Raw genomic sequence first — 12,440 nt, forward strand, 5'->3', positions numbered from 1 at the left:
GCACCTTCTCTCACCCGCCTTTTACTATGGTCGGCCATTCACAGCTTCCTCTCCACCATACTTGTATGGTGGGATATTCACACCCACTTGCATCCGAAGACCTCCGCCCCCACTTTTGTTGATATTTAGTCGGTCATTCGCACCTTACCCGCTTTTGGCAAACTATGGCCTTCTTAATGCCAAACACCTCTGATCTCGCTTTTGATGATGTAAGGTTGGGCATTCAGACCTTGCTTCACCTGCTTTTCACCAAATATAGTCAGACATTCACACCCACTTGCATCCGAAGACCTCCGGCCCAAATTTTGTTGATATTTAGTCGGACATTCGCACCTTACCCGCTTTTGGCAAACTATGGCCTTCTTGCAGCCAAACACCTCTGATCTCGCTTTTGATGATGTAAGGTTGGGCATTCAGACCTTGCTTCACCTGCTTTTCACCAAATATAGTCGGACATTCACACCTTCTTGCAGCCGAACACTTCCGCTCCACCTTTTAGTGTTCTATCACACCTTTTTTTCACCGCATTTTATACATTATGGTTGGAAATTTTCAACCACTCTCATCCGAAGACCTCTCCTCCCGCTTTTGTTAATATATTTGAACTTTAGTCGGACATTCAAACCTTCTTGCAGCTGAACCACCTCCGCTCCCTGTTTTGATCATATATGGTCTGGCAATACTACCTTTTCTTACCCGTTTGTGAGTAATTATGGCTGGACATTCACACCTACTTGCAGCCGAACACAACCTCTCTCGCTTTTGATGATGTATGGACCGGCATTCTTACCTTTTCTAACACATTTTTCAGCAATTATGGTTGGAGATTCACACCTACTCACAGCCGAACAACTCCGCTCCCGCATTTGATGGTGTATAGTCGGGCATTCTCACCCTTTCTCATCAGCTTTTTGCAAATTATGATCTGACATTCACACCTACTTGCAGTCGAACAGCTCTGCTCCCGATTTTGATTATGTATGGTTGGATATTCGAACCTTTTCTTAACTGCTTTTTACAAACTTTGGTTGGACGTTCACACCTTCTTGTAGCCGAACACATGCACTCCTTCTTTTGATGATGTATGGTTGGGCATTCGCACCTTTTTTTTACCCATTTTTCAGGTATTATGGGTGGACATTCACACCTTCTTGCAGCTGAACACCTCCTCTCCCACTTATGATCATGTGTGGTTTGATTTTCGAAAATTTTCTTTCATGTTTTCTAGCAATTATTGATGGACATGTAGACCTTCTTGCAGCTGAACACCACCTCTCCCGATTTTGATGATGTATGGACCGGCATTTTTACCTTTTCTAACACATTTTTCAGCAATTATGGTTGGAGATTCACACCTACTCACAGCCGAACAACTCCGCTCCCGCATTTGATGGTGTATAGTCGGGCATTCTCACCCTTTCTCATCAGCTTTTTGCAAATTATGATCTGACATTCACACCTACTTCCAGTCGAACAGCTCTGCTCCCGCTTTTGATTATGTTTGGTTAGATATTCGAACCTTTTCTTAACTGCTTTTTACAAACTTTGGTCGGACGTTCACAATATCTTGCAGCCGAACACCTCCGCTTCCGCTTTTGATGGTGTACAGTCGGGAATTTTAACCTTTTCTTACCCGCTTTTTACCAAGTATGGTCGGACATTCACACCTTCGTACAGCGGAACACCTCCGCTCCCTCTATTGATGGTGTATGTTCGGGCATTCAAACCTTTTCTTACCCGCTTTTTCCAAACTATGGTCGGCTATTCACAGCTTCCTCTCCACCATACTTGTATGGTGGGATATTCACACCCACTTGCATCCGAAAACCTCCGCCCCAAATTTTGTTGATATTTAGTCGGACATTCGCACCTTACCCGCATTTTGCAAACAATGGCCTTCTTGCAGCCAAACAACTCTGATCTTAATTTTGATGATGTAAGGTTGGGCATTCAGACCTTGCTTCACCTGCTTTTCACCAAATATAGTCGGACATTCACACCTTCTTGCAGCCGAACACTTCCGCTCCACCTTTTAGTGTTCTATCACACCTTTTTTTTCACCGCATTTTATACATTATGGTTGGAAATTTTCAACCACTTTCATCCGAAGACCTCTCCTCCCGCTTTTGTTAATATATTTGAACTTTAGTTTGACATTCAAACCTTCTTGCAGCTGAACCTCCTCCGCTCCCTGTTTTGATCATATATGGTCTGGCAATACTACCTTTTCTTACCCGTTTGTGAGTAATTATGGCTGGACATTCACACCTACTTGCAGCCGAACACAACCTCTCTCGCTTTTGATGATGTATGGACCGGCATTTTTACCTTTTCTAACACATTTTTCAGCAATTATGGTCGGAGATTCACACCTACTCACAGCCGAACAACTCCGCTCCCGCATTTGATGATGTATAGTCGGGCATTCTCACCCTTTCTCATCAGCTTTTTGCAAATTATGATCTGACATTCACACCTACTTGCAGTCGAACAGCTCTGCTCCCGCTTTTGATTATGTTTGGTTGGATATTCGAACCTTTTCTTAACTTCTTTTTACATATTTTGGTTGGACGTTCACACCTTCTTGTAGCCGAACACTTCCACTCCTGCTTTTGATGATGTATGGTTGGGCATTCACACCTTTTTTTTGCCCATTTTTCAGGAATTATGGGTGGACATTCACACCTTGCAGCTGAACACCTCCTATCCCACTTATGATCATGTGCGGTTTGATTTTCGAAAAGTTTCTTTCATGTTTTCTAGCAATTATTGATGGACATGTAGACCTTCTTGCAGCTGAACACCTCCGCTCCCGCTTTTGATCATACATTGTCAGGCATTCGCACCTTGTCTTACCCACTTTTTACAAACTTTAGTCGAACAATCACACCTTTTTGCAGCCGAACACCACCTCTACCGCTTTTGATGATGTATGGTCCAGCATTCTTACCTTTTCTAACACATTCTTCAGCAATTATGGTCGGACATTCACACCTACTCAGAGCCGAACACTTCCGCTCCCGCATTTGATGGTCTATAGTCGGGCATTCTAAAGCGGAAAAGACTCATTCTTATGTTTGGTTAGATATTCGAACCTTTTCTTAACTGCTTTTTACAAACTTTGGTCGGACGTTCACAATATCTTGCAGCCGAACACCTCCGCTTCCGCTTTTGATGGTGTATATTCGGGCATACGAACCTTTTCTTACCCGCTTTTTACAAACCAAGGTCGGACTTTCACACCTTCTCTTTGCTGAACAACTCCGCTCCCTCTTTTGATTGTGTACAGTCTGGTAATTTAACCTTTTCTTACCCGCTTTTTACCATCTATGGTCGGACATTCACACCGTCTTACAGCGGAACACCTCCGCTCCCTCTTTTGATGATGTATGGTTAGGCATTCGCACCTTTTCTTACCCATTTTTCAGTAATTATGGGTAGACATTCACACCTTCTTGCAGCTGAACACCTCCTCTCCTGCTTAAGATCATGTGCAGTTTGATATTCGAAAATTTTCTTTCATGTTTTCTAGCAATTATTGATGGACATTCAGACCGTCTTGCAGCTGAACACCTCCGCTCCCACTTTTGATGGTGTATAGTCGGGCTTTCGAGCCTTTTCTTCCCCGGTTTTTACAAATTATGGTTGGACATTCAGACCTTCTTGCAGCCGAAAACCTCCACTCCCTCTTTTGATCATACATTGTCGGGCATTCGCACCTTTTCTTACCCGCTTTTTACAAACCATGGTCGGACTTTCACACCTTCTTACAGCAGAACACCTCCGCTCCCTGTTTTGATTATGTATGGTTTGACATTCGCACCTTCTCTCACCCGCCTTTTACTATGGTCGGCCATTCACAGCTTCCTCTCCACCATACTTGTATGGTGGGATATTCACACCCACTTGCATCCGAAGACCTCCGCCCCCACTTTTGTTGATATTTAGTCGGTCATTCGCACCTTACCCGCTTTTGGCAAACTATGGCCTTCTTGCAGCCAAACACCTCTGATCTCGCTTTTGATGATGTAAGGTTGGGCATTCAGACCTTGCTTCACCTGCTTTTCACCAAATATAGTCGGACATTCACACCTTCTTGCAGCCGAACACTTCCGCTTTTAGTGTTCTATGAGGCATTCACATATTTTTTTTCACCGTATTTTATAGATTATGGTTGGAAATTCTCACCCACTCTCATCCGAAGACCTCTCCTCCCGCTTTTGTTAATATATAGTCGGGCATTCGAACCTTTTCTTACCCGCTTTTTACAAATTATGGTCGAACATTCACACCTACTTGCAGCTGAATACTTCCGCTCCACCTTTTAGGTATGTATGGTTGGCATTTGCACCTCTTTTTATACTGATTGCTGAAGATTAAGTTGTTCTTTCTCAAACTACAAATTTTTTTTAATTGTTGAAACTTGATTTGAAGTGGATAAATAAGGAGGACAAACAGTTTTAAGTCAGGCTGATAGAAGGAATTCATTTTATAGCAAAATCTGTATTTCGTCATATGTCGAGAGATGCTTATTGCTGAAGAAGTTCTTTCTCATCTTTCTCACAAAGCAGTCTTAACTTGGTTTGAGTTAATGAATTCGTTTTATAGGAGAATCCGAATTCGTGCATAACTCATAAAATAGAGCTTATTTTCGGATTCCTGAAGAATGAGTCTGGTTCTTTCTCATAATACAAAGTTTGTTGTTTATTGTTGAAACTTCATCAGAAGTGAAGAAATAAATGAATGCCTATCAACAAATGTGGGATCTAAACTCTAGTGCTTCCTCTAAAATAATTTCCTTTCTCAATTTAGAAATGTGTGTGTGTAAGTCACAACACCCGTGACACCAAAACGGCTTTCTTTTCTCTACACTCTGCACTATGAGCACACACACCAAATCAGAAAGGCTTTTTTCTCTCTTTTCTACATTATGGACTGTGGGGACACAAAACCGCTCTCTCTCTTTTTTTTTTTTTATCGTGTGCCAGGGCGTTGTCTCACGTATTAGATTATGCTTAAGATACGAATGGGTTTATCAGTCACATCAGAATCCATACATACTGATCCTCCTGTAATAAAATGGTCGGATCTTATCAAACACACTTTGTTTCTTGTGACAATCAAGTCAGCGAAACAGCGTATACACGTCAAGACACTGAATCAAGTTTGCCACAAGAACTCATAAGTTTGGCAGTATTGCTCTGCCGTCAGCAATCATACACCCATTTTATTTTCGTGAGACATGTGCAAGCACCTGTTCATCTACTGTTCTATCACTATGAATTAGTGATCTATTATCAATAAGGATACTTCTACAAGGACTTCTTATGTTGTCAGTTGCTATATATGAATAAGTGGGTAGCTACTGACAAGCATTAAGCATGTCACACAGCCCAAACATATAACATTTCAGGACACACCACACAGTTAACAACCACAGTGAAGCGTGTCAAAGCCCAAACATGTAACATTCAAGAGGACACTTACACAACACATTCAAATCAAACAGGCAGACAACATACAAGAACATATACCCCAGCCGGCATTGCTCCCTGCCTATTTTCGTACAGCACACTATGTGTGCGCACACCTTTATTCACAAACTCTTCAACTTATACTCTTTTACCGAAGCTGCTACAGCTCGATTGGCCGAATACCCTTTGATCCTATTTCAGTGAATTTGACATCTGCCTTACATATAACAGATTAGCGGTTTAGCAGTTTTTTTAGTTTGAGTGAAGGAATTCATTTTATAGCAAAATCCGAAATCGTGAAGAACTCATGAAAGTAAGCTTATTCTCGGATTCCTGAAACTTTAGATTTGCTCTTTCTTTTACTGCAAAGTACAACGTTGTTTTTTTTGTTTAAATCTTTCTAGACATGGTAAATATTAAGGACAAAGCAGTTTTCACATAGTTTGAGTGAAGGAATTCATTTTATAGATAAAATCCCAAGAGTCTGCTGAGAAAAGAGAGTGAATGTGAAGTAGACTTTAACACGGCTATGGGAGCGAGCCGAGTGTGGGCTAACCGGGAGAATTGCTTGAAAGAAACGCGACACCGAATGAGCGGTCAGAACAAAGCCTCAATACGGGATTCTCGTGGTGTTTTTGTTGCTGCCTTGTCTTTTGCATAGAGTAAAAGACAAGGCAGCCATCGAATAGGGCCCGATTGTTCCTACTTGGTCAGCCGAGGAGCAAGGGGGGGGGGGGGGGGGGGGGGGGGGGGGGGGGGGGGGCAAGCGTCTCAACCAAGCAAAGCTCACCATGGGGAAGGTGGCTATACCAACTAGCCTGATGCCCTGCTCCCGCAGTGACGGATAATTGTACTCTGGTTTCTCTTCATAACATACAAGTCTTTCGCCTTTTACTAAAGACTTCCGTGGAGAGCAGCACTAATGAGTTGTTTCTATTATTGGCAGGCTTTACCTTTGCGGGTGAAGCCCTTTCTGTCTGTGCAAAAGAAATCTTGCTACTTTGCAGAGTGACTTCTCTGAGTAGAGTCGCCTTACTTGTTGCGACTGTGCCGATGTTCGAAGCTGGAGTGCAAAGTTGTTGCTTGAATGGTGCTTGCTGGAGCATGCGGGAGTGCAAAGTTATACCATTTAAAAGGGCTGAAGAGTGCTCAGTGCAGCGGGTGGGCGGAGGTGCAACGTGACACTCTGGCCACCTATGGCCATAAAAAGAACATTGCTACAAGTGCGCATTGTGCCAGCAAGGGCCCTCGGACCTGAAACAGTGGACAGTTATCGCTTCTCGGCCTTTTGGCTAAGATCAAGTGTAGTATCTGTTCTTATCAGTTTAATATGTCCTCTATACGAGGACAACATATTAAATGGATTTTTAAGAATAGGAGTTGAAAAAGAAGCTTGCTCCGTTCACTCCAAGCCTCGACCCGGTACTGCAGTGCCGCTGGGAACGGTGCGCTCTCCTCTGCTCTTGTGAAAAAGCAAACAGCGGTGCAGGATGGAAGTTTCAGGGAGCCCAAGATGAAACTTTCTTTTAATCTGCTGAGAAAAGAGAGTGAATGCGAAGTGGACTTTAACACGGCTCTGGGAGCCGTCTCAACCAAGCAAAGCTCACCAAGTAGGAACAATCGGGCCCTTTTCGATGGCTGCAACACCTGAAAGAGATATTGATGCGAGACCCGATCAAATGCTTTTTCAAAGTCTAAATTTAAGATGACAAGCCGGGTGTTTCTGTCTCTAGCGTAATCAATGATGTCTCGAATCAGTACGAGGCTGTCGGTGAGTTGTCTCCCTGAGATGGCACAAGTTTGGTCTGGGTGAATTACCTCCTCTAAAACAGAGGACATCCGTGTCGCTAAAACCTTGCTAAAAAGTTTACAGTCAAAGTTTAAAAGTGTGATGGGCCTCCAATTCTTTAGGTCAGTCTTATCATTTTTTTTATAAAGTAGAGTCACTATTCCCACTCTAAAACTGTCAGGCAGTCGGTCGAGTTTTTCAAAATCTTTAAAAACATCTAAAATGTCTGATGATAAAAGGTCCCAATAGGTCAGATAGAATTCTGCAGGAAGCCCGTCTAAACCCGGAGCTCGACTTCTCTTAAAACCTGTTAGGCATTTTTTTAACTCTAAAGCAGTAAAATTCTGTGTCAAGTGTGCATTCTCTTTTACGGTTTTGTCAACGAATTTTAAGATTTCTGCCGATGTTTCCAAGTGCACTGGTTTCTCTTTGTACATGTTACTATAAAAGGTATGTACAGTTTCAATCATCTCTTGTGTGGATTTTGTTAAAAACCCATCTTCTCTTTTTAGATTTTGAATACACTCCTTTTTATTTATAACTTTCTTTATTTTTCACCTTCCTCAATTTCCTGCTCCCTGCTTCTTACAAAAATTCCTTTACTCTTTATTTCTGCTGAAACTGACATTTCCTTTTTGACATCTTTGATTTCTTCTTTAAAGTCTATGCCACACTGATTTAGTTTAAAGTAGCGCTGTAAGCGTTTATGTAGTCCCATCATACATCTATTCTCTTTCCTTTTTTTACGTTTACCTTGCTGTTTAAAAAAAGTCTGGGTCGTTTCCTTCACCATTTCCCACCATTGTGCATGTGTTTCGTAGAGGTCTTGAAGGGTCTGCCACTCTTTATAACATTCCCTGTACTGACTGACTATGATTTCATCCTCCAACAGGGAACAGTTGAGTTTCCACAGACCACTTCCTACCGTCACACCAGAAGGGGGTGAAAGGGTGCAGGAGAGCATAAGGTGGTCTGAAAAGAAAACAGGGGTTAATCTAACATCAGTGGGTGGGCAATCTCTAGTAAAGAAATAATCAATGCGAGAGGCTCTGGTGCCATCATGACTAAACCAGGTGAAGCCCTCCTCTCTGGGATGCATGGTTTTAAAACAGTCAGTAAGCTTAAAATCCCTGCATATGCCCTGAAGTAAAATCGAAGTCTTATCCACTTTAAAATCTACCCCTGCTCTTTTTCTATCTTTCCTGCTCAAGATACAGTTAAAACCCCCTCCTACAACTAAAGGTACTTGCCCTAGCATGTAAAGCTGTATATCTTCTAAAAGGTCATACCTTTCATTTTTTCCATTGAAACCATAAATATTTAAGAGGTTAAAGTTTTGCCCCATAAAATTCAAGTGTGCTAAAAGTGCCCGTCCGTCTCTCACCACTGTGCTACCTTTCACCAGAACATGCAGATTTTTAATTAGAATGGCCACACCATCATTTTTATTTTGATTTGAGCCACTCCATATCGATAAATGGGGCCACATTTCCTCCCATTGTCTATGGTTTTTTAAAAAAGGTAGTCCACATTCTTGTATTAAAAACACATCTGATTTTATGGAGTCTAAGAAGGATAAAATACTCTGGGCTCTTGTCTTTGATTTCACACTTCTCACATTTAGTGTTGAGAAGGTGAGAACCATTAAAAGCATAAAGGAAAGTAGGTATGTCATTTTCGTTTTTCTAAGTTATCAAAACAAATTACACACAGGTTATTTCTTGGGAAACTAGCTCTTCCTTCATTTCTTTAGGTGAAAAGTGAGTAGGGTGATCTATATTTCCTTTTTGGACTCTCGGTGTTGGCCTCTGACGCAATGTTGCATTTAACTTTGAGTCCCTGGGGGTTGATTGCAGAGCTGAAGTTAAAAAGGAGACCTCATTTGGTGAGTCGGAGGGGAAGACTCTAGGTTCTTCCACTGAAGAACTGTCTGAAAGGGACCTAACCCTTCCCCTCTTCTCTGATACCACTGGGGAATCAGAGGCTCAGATGCCGTCCTCTTCGGCTGTTGACCTTCAGGGAGGTGAGTATCTTCACTAGACTCACCTGTCTGCTCTTCCTCCTCATTTAGCGTAGCTCCACCCTCTGCCTGTGAATTCTCACAGACTTCAACACTGAGTGGTGAGGCCTCTACAGACCCCTCCCCTTTTTGCTCCTCACTTCCAATCCAAGCTTTTGGCGGGAAGTTTGAATTTATTGGGTCAACCTCTTCACTTTGTTCACCAACTGCCACCTTTGGTCCTTCTCTTTGTTGGCTTGACTGTGGCTTTACCGTCTTTAATTTGTTGGCAAAAGATTTAGGGCAATCTCTGAAGAGGTGATTTAATTCTCCACAGAGATTACATTTCCTGCCATTTGGACACTCTCCAAAAGTTTGCCCAATTTCTCTGCTCTTCCCACATAACACCTTGGTACAAGCCTCAACCAGGTGCCCATGCTCACCAAACTTGCGGCAGAACTTGGGCTGCCCCTGGTAGTGGATGTAACCTCGGTTTTCAAGGTGGCCAGAGTGTCGCCCACCCGCTGCACTGAGCACTCTTCAGCCCTTTTAAATGGTATAACTTTGCATTCCCGCACGCTCCAGCAAGCACCATTCAAGCAACAACTTTGCATTCCAGCTTCGAACATCGGCACAGTCGCAACAAGTAAGGCGACTCTACTCAGAGAAGTCACTCTGCACAGTAAGAAGATTTCTTTTGCACAGACAGAAAGGGCTTCACCCGCAAAGGTAAAGCCTGCCAAAAATAGAAACAACTCATTAGTGCTGCTCTCCACAGAAATCTTTAGTAAAAGGCGAAAGACTTGTACGTCATGAAGAGAAACCAGAGTACGATTATCCGTCACTGCGGGAGCAGGGCATCAGGCTAGTTGGCATAGCCACCTTCCCCATGGTGAGCTTTGCTTGGTTGAGACGCTTGCTCCCCCCCCCCCCCCCCCCCCTTGCTCCTCGGCTGACCAACCAGGAACAATCGGGCCCTATTCGATGGCTGCCTTGTCTTTTACTCTGTGCAAAAGACAAGGCAGCAACAAAAACACCACGAGAATCCCGTATTGAGGCTTTGTTCTGATCGCTCATTCGGTGTCGCGTTTCTTTCAAGCAATTCTCCCGGTTAGCCCACACTCGGCTCGCTCCCATAGCCGTGTTAAAGTCTACTTCGCATTCACTCTCTTTTCTCAGCAGACTCTTGGGATTTTATCTATAAAATGAATTCCTTCACTCAAACTATGTGAAAACTGCTTTGTCCTTAATATTTACCATGTCTAGAAAGATTTAAACAAAAAAAACAACGTTGTACTTTGCAGTAAAAGAAAGAGAAAATCTAAAGTTTCAGGAATCCGAGAATAAGCTTACTTTCATGAGTTCTTCACGATTTCGGATTTTGCTATAAAATGAATTCCTTCACTCAAACTAAATTAAAACTGCTAAACCGCTAATCTGTTATATGTAAGGCAGATGTCAAATTCACCGAAATAGGATCAAAGGGTATTCGGCCAATCGAGCTGTAGCAGCTTCGGTAAAAGAGTATAAGTTGAAGAGTTTGTGAATAAAGGTGTGCGCACACATAGTGTGCTGTACGAAAATAGGCAGGGAGCAATGCCGGCTGGGGTATATGTTCTTGTATGTTGTCTGACTGTTTGATTTGAATGTGTTGTGTAAGTGTCCTGTTGAATGTTACATGTTTGGGCTTTGACACGCTTCACTGTGGTTGTTAACTGTGTGGTGTGTCCTGAAATGTTATATGTTAGGGTTGTGAAATGCTTGTCAGTAGCTACCCACTTATTCATATATAGCAACTGACAACATAAGAAGTCTGGACATACTTTGATAGTAGTTGTAGAAGTATCCTTATTGATAATAGATCACTAATTCATAGTGATAGAACAGTAGATGAACAGGTGCTTGCACATGTCTCACGAAAATAAAATGGGTGTATGATTGCTGACGGCAGAGCAATACTGCCAAACTTATGAGTTCTTGTGGCAAACTTGATTCAGTGTCTTGACGTGTATACGCTGTTTCGCTGACTTGATTGTCACACGAAACAAAGTGTGTTTGATAAGATCCGACCATTTTATTACGGGAGGATCAGTATGTATGGATTCTGATGTGACTGATAAACCCATTCGTATCTTAAGCATAATCTAATACGTGAGACAACGCCCTGGCACACGATAAAAAAAAAAAAAGAGAGAGAGCGGTTTTGTGTCCCCACAGTCCATAATGTAGAAAAGAGAGAAAAAAGCCTTTCTGATTTGGTGTGTGTGCTCATAGTGCAGAGTGTAGAGAAAAGAAAGCCGTTTTGGTGTCACGGGTGTTGTGACTTACACACACACATTTCTAAATTGAGAAAGGAAATTATTTTAGAGGAAGCACTAGAGTTTAGATCCCACATTTGTTGATAGGCATTCATTTATTTCTTCACTTCTGATGAAGTTTCAACAATAAACAACAAACTTTGTATTATGAGAAAGAACCAGACTCATTCTTCAGGAATCCGAAAATAAGCTCTATTTTATGAGTTATGCACGAATTCGGATTCTCCTATAAAACGAATTCATTAACTCAAACCAAGTTAAGACTGCTTTGTCCTTCATATTTATTCATGTCTAATCAAGTTTCAACGATAAACAACGTTGTACTTTGTAGAATGAGAAAGAACTTCTTCAGCAATAAGCATCTCTCGACATATGACGAAATACAGATTTTGCTATAAAATTAATTCCTTCTATCAGCCTGACTTAAAACTGTTTGTCCTCCTTATTTATCCACTTCAAATCAAGTTTCAACAATTAAAAAAAATTTGTAGTTTGAGAAAGAACAACTTAATCTTCAGCAATCAGTATAAAAAGAGGTGCAAATGCCAACCATACATACCTAAAAGGTGGAGCGGAAGTATTCAGCTGCAAGTAGGAGTGAATGTTCGACCATAATTTGTAAAAAGCGGGTAAGAAAAGGTTCGAATGCCCGACTATATATTAACAAAAGCGGGAGGAGAGGTCTTCGGATGAGAGTGGGTGAGAATTTCCAACCATAATCTATAAAATACGGTGAAAAAAAATATGTGAATGCCTCATAGAACACTAAAAGCGGAAGCGTTTGGCTGCAAGAAGGTGTGAATGTCCGACTATATTTGGTGAAAAGCAGGTGAAGCAAGGTCTGAATGCCCAACCTTACA

The 12,440-nt window shown here is 42.0% G+C and overlaps 3 non-coding genes across 3 annotated transcripts; 2 read left to right on the top strand and 1 right to left on the bottom strand.

Annotated features, from left to right (window-relative positions):
* Positions 1-6,324: 6,324 nt before the first annotated feature.
* LOC140310546 (U5 spliceosomal RNA) lies at positions 6,325-6,438 on the top strand. The gene has a single exon (XR_011916605.1). It is a non-coding gene; the product is annotated as a U5 spliceosomal RNA (small nuclear RNA).
* Positions 6,439-6,746: 308 nt separating this feature from the next.
* LOC140310398 (U2 spliceosomal RNA) lies at positions 6,747-6,930 on the top strand. The gene has a single exon (XR_011916473.1). It is a non-coding gene; the product is annotated as a U2 spliceosomal RNA (small nuclear RNA).
* Positions 6,931-9,980: 3,050 nt separating this feature from the next.
* LOC140310755 (U5 spliceosomal RNA) lies at positions 9,981-10,094 on the bottom strand. The gene has a single exon (XR_011916797.1). It is a non-coding gene; the product is annotated as a U5 spliceosomal RNA (small nuclear RNA).
* Between the last annotated feature and the right edge of the window lie 2,346 nt (positions 10,095-12,440).

The sequence above is a fragment of the Leuresthes tenuis genome, unplaced genomic scaffold, assembly GCF_036924035.1.
Source record: "Leuresthes tenuis unplaced genomic scaffold, fLeuTen1.0.hap1 SCAF_6, whole genome shotgun sequence".
Taxonomy (NCBI): domain Eukaryota; kingdom Metazoa; phylum Chordata; class Actinopteri; order Atheriniformes; family Atherinopsidae; genus Leuresthes; species Leuresthes tenuis.